Genomic DNA, 8,806 nt, shown 5'->3' with positions numbered 1-8,806 from the left:
GCGGGCTGCGCGGGTGCCGGCGCCGCGGGCAGCAGGCAGCAGGTATGTGCCGTGCCCCGGCGCGGCCCTGCGCGGCGATGGGGACCCCCCTCTTCGCTCCCCTCCGCCTCCCGGTGCCGCTGTACGCCTTACCGCTGCGGCGGGCCGCCCCCCGGGGGCGGGCAGGGCGGCCTGGCGGGGTCCCAGCGCTGCGGGGGCGCGGGGAAGCCCCTCGGCGGCGGAGAAAGTTTGGCGGCGGGCGCCGCCTCCCGTCAACTTCCCAGCGGCGGGGCCGGGGGTGGTCTGAGGGCGCCCAGCCGCGGGCCGGCCTGCGGCGGGGGGTGGCGGGGCCGGAGCACCCTCACGCGGGGTCAGTGAGGCAGCGGGCGGGGCGCGGTGGCCCGGGGGGGGTGAGGGGTGACCGCCTGTGGTGCGCGGCTCGCGGCCGGTGCAGCGTTCCTCCCTCAGGGGAAGGGGCCGGGCGGGCGCCCTCCGTCACGGCCGGAGCCCGACGGATCCTGCGCCTCAGGACGGGCGCGGGCTGCCCGCTTCAGGCGTGCGGTTCCCGAACATAAAGAACCCCAATAATGTCTTGGCGTAAGAGTCGGTTTTATTCTCTATTTGTGTGAAACCCCCCCTAACGTGTAGTACCTCTCTGCTACGGCCACTTGAACAATTTCTTCACTGAGAGCCCTATAAATCTATAAGGTGCTGCAGCTCTTTTTGGAAACCTTCTGTCCTAGGCTAGCATCATCGCTTGCTACAAGAAAAGGAACGCAGCAGTTTCTTGTTTGAAGTTGAAATCCATTTAGACTGCTCTTAACCAGGGAATTTTGGGTTTGCCTTCCACAATAAGGCCTTTTTAGTTACATCTATAGAGGTGAAGTCTGTGAACTGTGAGGATTCCTGTGCTATAACAGGATAGCATGTCACAGTAACTTTACTTAAGGAAGATAGTCCATGAACACGTGTGATTTCTAAGTTTGTTAGTATGCTGCAGTTAGGAAAAGGATCAGATAAATGTATCTCCAGCAGAATTTCCTGGTTCTTGCATGCATGTTTGAGAGCAAACCAGCCTACAAGCTCCATATTAAATAGATCGTGCACCTGACACCATTGTAGAAGCTGCAAAAGATTATATATGTGAAAGGAGTAAAATGAGTAATGATGTAGGGATATTTACAGCTGTGAATGCAATCAGTTAAGTCCCATTTGTCTGAATGCAGGGCACCTGTCAGGTTATATGCACACAGAGTCAGAAATTGCCGTTTTGTGATGTGACTGTCAGGATTCCTAGGTTTTTTGCAAGACTGGAATTTGCACAAGCAAAGAAGGGTAAGCAACCTGTATGTTTTTAATGTGCTGTAAAACATTATTACCTGAATGTGGATAGAGTGAGACGATATTGATACTTAACGGTTTTCTGGTAGTTCTTGTGAAGATACTGCAAGTTCCTGCAGGACACTTGTAAAAGTGTTGTTAATAGCATGGTCCTATTAGGGGAGTATTATAAAGTAGACTGTAAAATAGTAGCACATAAGTGCTTTGCAACAAGATATTGTGATTAACATTATGCAGCAATTATCTTGTATGGGAAAAGCTATTACTTGATCTTGTGAATGATATCTGTATTGTGAGGCAGTATGCTCTGTACTGGGAAGGGAAAGAATACTTCCCATTTACAGAGGACGTGGAATAGGAAACAAGTACGTGCTGCTTCAAACGTGTTATGGTTCATAAACACTGTGAAGAGTACCGTTACAGTCAGTGAGGTGACTGGATGAGTAAAGAACCCACATTCCTGAAGCAATGCATACGCATACTCATTCCTGTATGTTTCTGAACAAAGTGGAGTTTTTGCAGCTGTGTCCTGATGCTACCCATTGGATTGCAAATAATGGCTTTTCCTCTGTTTAGTGCAAGGTGGGGTTTTTGCCTGAAGGGTGAAAAGAGGTCTAAGTTGTACAAAAAGTTGGATGTGGTTAGCAGGTAGTAACTATGCTAAAGACAACGGCGGGCAAAGAAAACATGTAGCAAGAGTACGCATCAGCTATTCTAGCTTCAGAACTGGTGTAGTCGGTGAGATGAAGATCTTAACTCCAACCCGTTTATGAAAAGGTCAGTAAGAAAATTAAGATGTGAGCTATGTATGCTTGCAGTGCAAGTGCTAGTGCAAGCCTGCTACTCAGCTAAAGTCTTTTCACATTGTGACTGACAGCATAAATGCAGAACATAATGCACAGTGTAGCTGTTTTCCCTGTCACTGTGTCTGTTCCCAAAGGTTACTTAGGTGTATGCACGATTACAATTCTGAAGGTGCCCTGTAAAAGATGCATACAGCTAATTATAATTCCCCTTTGCTGGCCTGGGGTAGTGTTGTGCTATTACTCCAACTTGGGTTCAGTGGTGACTCCCTGAAACATGGCAGCTTGCTGTTTCGTCTCTGATGGTCTATACACTGCAGGTTCTGACTCTGCAGTAATATTGCATCACAGATTACTTTTGGCACAGAGGAACAGAACTAGCAAAACCTCAAGCATGATCAAGAGCATCATTTCAGTGTTATTACATGTGATTACATCCAAATTAGGAGGAGAAACTGCATTGCCCGATGAGATCCTGATATGACTAAAATTTACCTATAATATATAATCAGTATTCATTTAAATTATTTGCATTACCTGGCAATAGAACAACAATTAACTGAATTGTGTTATGTAGTATAAAACTGTCTGCATACTCTATACAAGCAACAAATGGAGTGTAATGTCGATATAGTGGTGCTCAACTCATCTGCTTCCTGGACAATGGCATTACTTGACAGGCAAAACACTTTATCCTTACGAACACTGCAGAACCAATATTGACACAGGAGAGTGAGCTGGAGTCCTTTCTGTCTCATGTGTTATCATCAAAAGTGTCAGCTAAGTGCTATTTGCAGGATCTTCGTTGCTAGTTGGTATGTGAGAGGAAGACCCTGATTTGTTTCCTCCTTTTCCTCTCCTCAGTGGTTCTAGCCTGATACTGTGTGCTGTTGAAACTCGTTTGCCATGCACTCGTTATGTTTGATAATATGAGGGGCAAGTCTGGAATCTGCAGTGTTGGAAAATGGGGAGTTTGTGGGGTTTTGGCTTGGAAAAAAAATTCCAAACTCTGTCAGTACTTTTAGGAGTATTTTTGCAGTGTAGGTGGGCATGAGCATACTTGGTGAAATTTTGTCAAGAGAAAAATAATAAATATTGGTTTGTTATCACTGTGGGGTAGAACTTGGCTGTTGTGCATTCTTTGGCTCCAGAGGCTCCTGCCCAAGGTGAATTGAAAGCTTTCTTCCACCAAATTCTTAGATGGTGCAGTGGGGGCAGAGGCTGGGTGAAAGATGGCAGAAGGTTTACCTCAGTCTCTGTCATATTTCAGTCCACCTATTTGCTGGGCTTAGGATTTGGCTTGACAAGAGTGATGTATTAGGGTTTAATTCTTAATTTAGTTATAAGGTCACAATGAGCTCTGTTACATCCATGTAATCCTGTTGAAATCTCTGGTTTTGCATGAGTGTAATGAAAGACCTTCTTGTGAACTCAAGGAGCAATGGAGGTTTTCTAATTATACTTTTGTCACTAACTAAGCATTATAAAATGCAATGTAGGCTTATTTCTAGCTTTATTCGAAATCATAATATTTTCAGTATAAAGAGGTTCTCCCACTGTCTCATTTTATCTTGTCTAGGGTTCAGCATTGCCTTGATATATTTCAATTGTAAGATTTTTTCGTGGCAATTACTCTATCTTTCCTTGTGTCATGTAAAGCATCATATGCTCCTATAGCATTACACGCAAATGAAACTACATTTTAAAACGTATGTTCAAATACTTTGGTTGCAAAGTCAGACCTGTAAGTCGGCAAATATCTGATTTAGGGTTGTGCAGATGTAGTTCTATGTTGTGAGCCACCTAGTTAACTCAATGATCCAATAATTTGCAGGAAAAACAGTATGTGATCTTAACAATTAAAAAGAGGATTAATGCAAATGGCACTTAAGTCATATGCTGTTTAAAATATGATGCTTCCTAATTTTCAAGGGCTTAACTTTCAAACCAAATAACATTCTTGCAAATTATTTTCTAACATGAAACCTCTTAGTGGTTTTTAACTATTTTTTGTAAAACAATGTTGTATTGAGGTACAAACTTCTCTTGTTGACCTTAACAAATCCTTAGGTGGGATTTGAGCCTTCAGTAGTGATTTCTAATTCAGGTAATTGCCTTACTTGGTAAGCTTGTTATTTTGTGAATGAGGAAGAACATTCGGGATCCGTGCCTTGTCTAGGGAAACAATGTGTGAAGTCTGACCTGTTTGATCCTCCTGTCTGCTGTCTGTCCTGCCACTCTGCTTTTTTGCTTCAGAAGCCTGTAAGTGCTCCATAGCATGTTGTCTGCCACTGTTCTGTCAGATGTGCAAGCTGCCCAGCTGTTGTGTACGTGGAGTTCATGTCTGTTTGATATTTGTTTTTTGAGAGGCCACCAAATACTTGATTTAAAAAAGCAAGCAGACGTAGGAAAGCAGTTCAGTTAAACTTGAATGTATTGCCATGAGACAAAGAGCATATCTGCTATTCCAGGAAATTTCAAAGGCTGCCTGCAAACGAGGCAAGTGTCAGAGCTTCTCAAAGTTGCTAAAGTCTTTGTAGAGTTATGTGTCTGATATTTAAGTGTGCCTACCAGCTTTTTCCACTAATAGAAAATGAAAATTCATATATGAAAATAGCAAAATACAAATTTTATTGAGGTTGGTCAGACTTTTGCCATTGAATTATTTTAGTATTTTGCCTTAAATACTTTTGTTCAAGTCTATAAAATAATTTCTTATAGAAAAGTACACCATTTGGACTACCAGTCGATTTAGCTGATGGTACAAGTTTAAAGAAAGCTTTTCTTAAAGTGAACTAATGAGCTCCTGTCTGTAATAATTAAAGTTAACAAACATCCAGGATGTGGTGTGTCTCAGATAGCAAGCAGTCCATAATTTTTCTCTGTGTATAACAGCTGCTTGGAATTTACAGCCCACATCTAGTAAATAATTGTATTCTTATCTGGAATGATAAAATTAGACAGTTTTGAAAACAACTTTTTTAACAGGAAAGTGAGATATGGGTCAAGGTTCACATGTTAACTTGCACAAGTGTCTCAAAGAAAAAGCAACCTCAAAGATTTTTCTTGTATGTATTTACTGTTTTTCTTCTCCTGTTACCAGCTGCCACCTCCAGAAATTTGAATGCTGCTTTTTTTTTTTTTTTTTTTCCTCTCCCCTGTTTGGTCTTGAGGAGAAGGACTCTGAGCAGGGAGCATTAGTGTAATTAAATAGGTATGTTTAACTTTGAAAGGTGTTATTTTTTAGGACTAGCTCAAAAGGGCAGGTACTCCTTGGAGACATTGTGGTATGGCCAGGTTGTCTGCTCCAACTGAGAGAGCAATGCAAGACTTAAGTAGCACCAAGGTTTACTTAAAAGTTTTTGACACATTATCTCTGGGCAAAAAGAAATTCGGAGGATGCAGAAGCGGGCACAGCTTCTGAGCCTCTCAGCTCTCCGTGCTGCATTGGAGAAAGTGTCAGCTTCCAGAGAGGCTGACCCTATGGAGTGATGTCTTTGTTCCCTTCCCTTCACTTCTAGGGCCATGGTGATGTTGATTCTTTTCTCCATGCTTGTACAATGCGTCTTCTTAGGAAAGTAGCACAGAGATGTACCTGTCCAGCAAGGATTATGCTGGAGACAGTAGCTGTTCCCTAGCTGCCCCCAATCATGGCCACTGCTGCCCTGCAATTTGGATCCTAAGGTACAAGGGACAGAGAAGTTTGTGTAGGATGCTGGTAGGAAAGGGTGTGTGCATGAATTAATGGGCATACTGCAGAGATATTTGTCTCCCCACTCTCCTTCCTTTTTTTTTCTGATTCATATTTGCTCACTTTTCCACCTTTCAGCAAAGGGGAGCATATGGCTGTGTACTGTCCATCTGGTTGCCACTTACTGTGAAATCATTATGCAGGCAAATTTGGCCCCATCTTGAATTTCTTATGTAGGTAAAACTGTTAATAGAGTGACAGCTGCAGTGTTTATTCTGAACTGTAAATGGGAATTAAGCACAGAGAGAGAACACAAAGGGTGCTTTATCAATATTTTCAATCTTCTCCTATATTAAAAAAAATACTTATGCTGTGCTATATTTAAAGCAAAAAAGTCTGGAACCCTCATTGTGCTGTAGACTGTTCAAGTACAGATAAAAGACAAGTCCTGTCCCAGAGGATTTGCAATCTAAATACATTTTAATGAGAACATTGTGAATTATGATAGAGGCTTAGGAGAACCTTAGTTATGTAGGTAATACTGTGTATATGTCATTAAAAATTCTGTTGACATTTTTGTGTCCTAGCACAAGCTTGTAGCGTAGTCTCTTTAAATGCATAGCAGATACTAAATTAATTGTTCAGTAGTAGTTTTTTTTTTAAAGTGATTAAGTGTAGTAACACTTTTAAGAATCTTTGTTAGTTTAGGTCTTGTGCATTTTGGGTCTGTCCAGATACTTTGTTTATCTGTGTATCAAGGATCAACACTGGCAGAGAAGTCTTATTGCCTTTGGCAGCATGAGCCTGTGTACATTTTTGTTGTCATCACATTTCAAATTACTAACGTTGAAATCATAATAACCTAACTTTCTTGTAGTTACCTAAAGGAGTACTGCTGAAAAAACAGTTAGGCTATACTTATACTACAATATTCTGAGATCTTACATGAAGATAAGAGCACCTCCAAAAGAAATTTTAAAATTAAATTTATTTTATACATATGACAGCTAACTTTTGTACATTGTCTGCTTTGTCTAGTTTGCTTTTCATGTAGCCACATGGAAAATCCTGTATTATTTTTACATTGGAAGATGTGGTTATAAAACCAGAAAGTTAAGTGGGAGAGTCAGAAGGAAGTAATTTATCTGAAACAATCTTTCTTGCTATTTAGATCAAGGACCCTCACTTTTGATTGTTACATGCATATTTATTTTGTAGGACAGTGCTGCAGTCACCCCACTGTGATATGAAAGTGCTTGTGGACTGGTAAGAATAGCTTTGGCTTTGGGAAGGAGAGTGGCTAGAGTTTGTTCACTGCATTCTTTCAAGCGCAGTCAAGTTTTTAACACAGTTTTTCCACAAGAGTCAATTTAAAAGGCTGTAGATGGCTTTCTAGAAAGCTTTTGTCCTGTACTGAAACAGGCAATGAGAAAGAAGTTCGTTGTAAGTTTTCCAAGAAAACCTGAGTTTGCTACTTACTCTGAACTGTTTTTGAACAGATATTCTGTGCATTAGTATATCTTCTAAGTATTTTAAAATGGAAATCCAACCCTCAGTACACAGCTGTGAAACTAGGCTGACTGTGGGAATACCGAGTAGTTTTTCGGAGAAGGAAATATTTAGCGGCTTCTCTGCAGTCTCATTACAGCCATGGCCTATCTATTGGTGATCCATAGCTGAGTATCTGTAGCAGCAGTATCACTGAGGTCAGCCAGCTCTGCTGTCTGAAACTGAATGGTAGGGCCTGTTAAATCACTGAGCTGCATCTTGCGGTACTTTGGATGGAGCTGATTTTTATGTGAAATGTGGAAAGACTTGTGCTCAGTGGAATTTTTTTCCAATTCAAAAGGAGGAATGAAAAAAAAGACACAGAAAAACCCAAAGGTTTGGTTTTAGCCCCCAAGTCAGAGAACTTCAGAGTCTAGTTAATGTGTGGTTGTTGGGTTTTTTTAAATGCACCATGTTGTATTACTTGTATTGAGTCTTCTGAAATATGATTTAAATATTCAAGAGTTTGTTAAAGGGTAAAACTGTGATGGATGTAACTGTGACATGCTCAGATCCATGGATGTCGTCATCAAACTTGGCTCCCCACCATTGTTTTCTAATGTGAAAATGAGGAAGAATTCCTTTAGTAGTCTGCTTCTTGCGAGACAGAAATAACTGATAAGGCAGTTTCTCTATGGTTTTAGAAGTCAGGACTGGGTTACCGTAGTGATGCTCGAGACTAATATTTGGAAAAAGTTTAGATTTAGTTAAAGATACTAAAGATCTCTAGTTTAAAGATACTGACTGTTTCCTGGAATCTATTATTCTGCTGTAGAAAAATAACTAATTCTTGTGCAGGTAAAATAACATGGTTCTAGCTAAAAAAAGATACTATAGCAGTTATCCTGAAGTGCTGCTCTTAGGCTGGTACCCAGGCTTCATATCCTGCCAGAAAGTAGAGGAGTTTTGATGTGTAAATGAAGATACTCTTTGAAATGCTGGGAAGGCCTGGAGTGCCAGGCAAAGGATTCCCTCAGCACCTGGAGCAATAGGAGCTCAGGGACTCCTACAATCCTTTAAATATTGAGCTATGTACTGTCCAGTTATAAGAGTGCTTTTTAATCAAAAGAGAATGTAATTAAAAAAAAAAACCCAAAAAACCCAAACCAAAAAGTGCTTGTCAGCGACTCCCTTGTACTGTTCTGAAAGTTAGGAGCTATGGAAAGAAACTTGGTCCTTTTTCCTTTAGTGGCTGGATGTTGCACCCAATCTGAAAGCACTGTTTCAGTCTGAAGGTTAGATTGTTGCTTTTGAAGAACTTCTTTCGGTCTAAGATGATTTCCTTTTTTTTTTTTTTTTTTTTTTTTGTGGGAGGGGGGAAGGGATTGCAGTCCAAGTAGCTGGTAGCCTGCCAAGGCCTGAATATGGAAGCACTGAATACAGTGAACGAGTGAGCAAAGCCTCATTGGTTAGTTGTTTGACACACTGGGAAATGCAGCCAGTT

This window comes from Nyctibius grandis, chromosome 11, assembly GCF_013368605.1.
Source record: "Nyctibius grandis isolate bNycGra1 chromosome 11, bNycGra1.pri, whole genome shotgun sequence".
NCBI lineage: Eukaryota > Metazoa > Chordata > Aves > Nyctibiiformes > Nyctibiidae > Nyctibius > Nyctibius grandis.
This window is presented reverse-complemented; position numbering follows the sequence as displayed.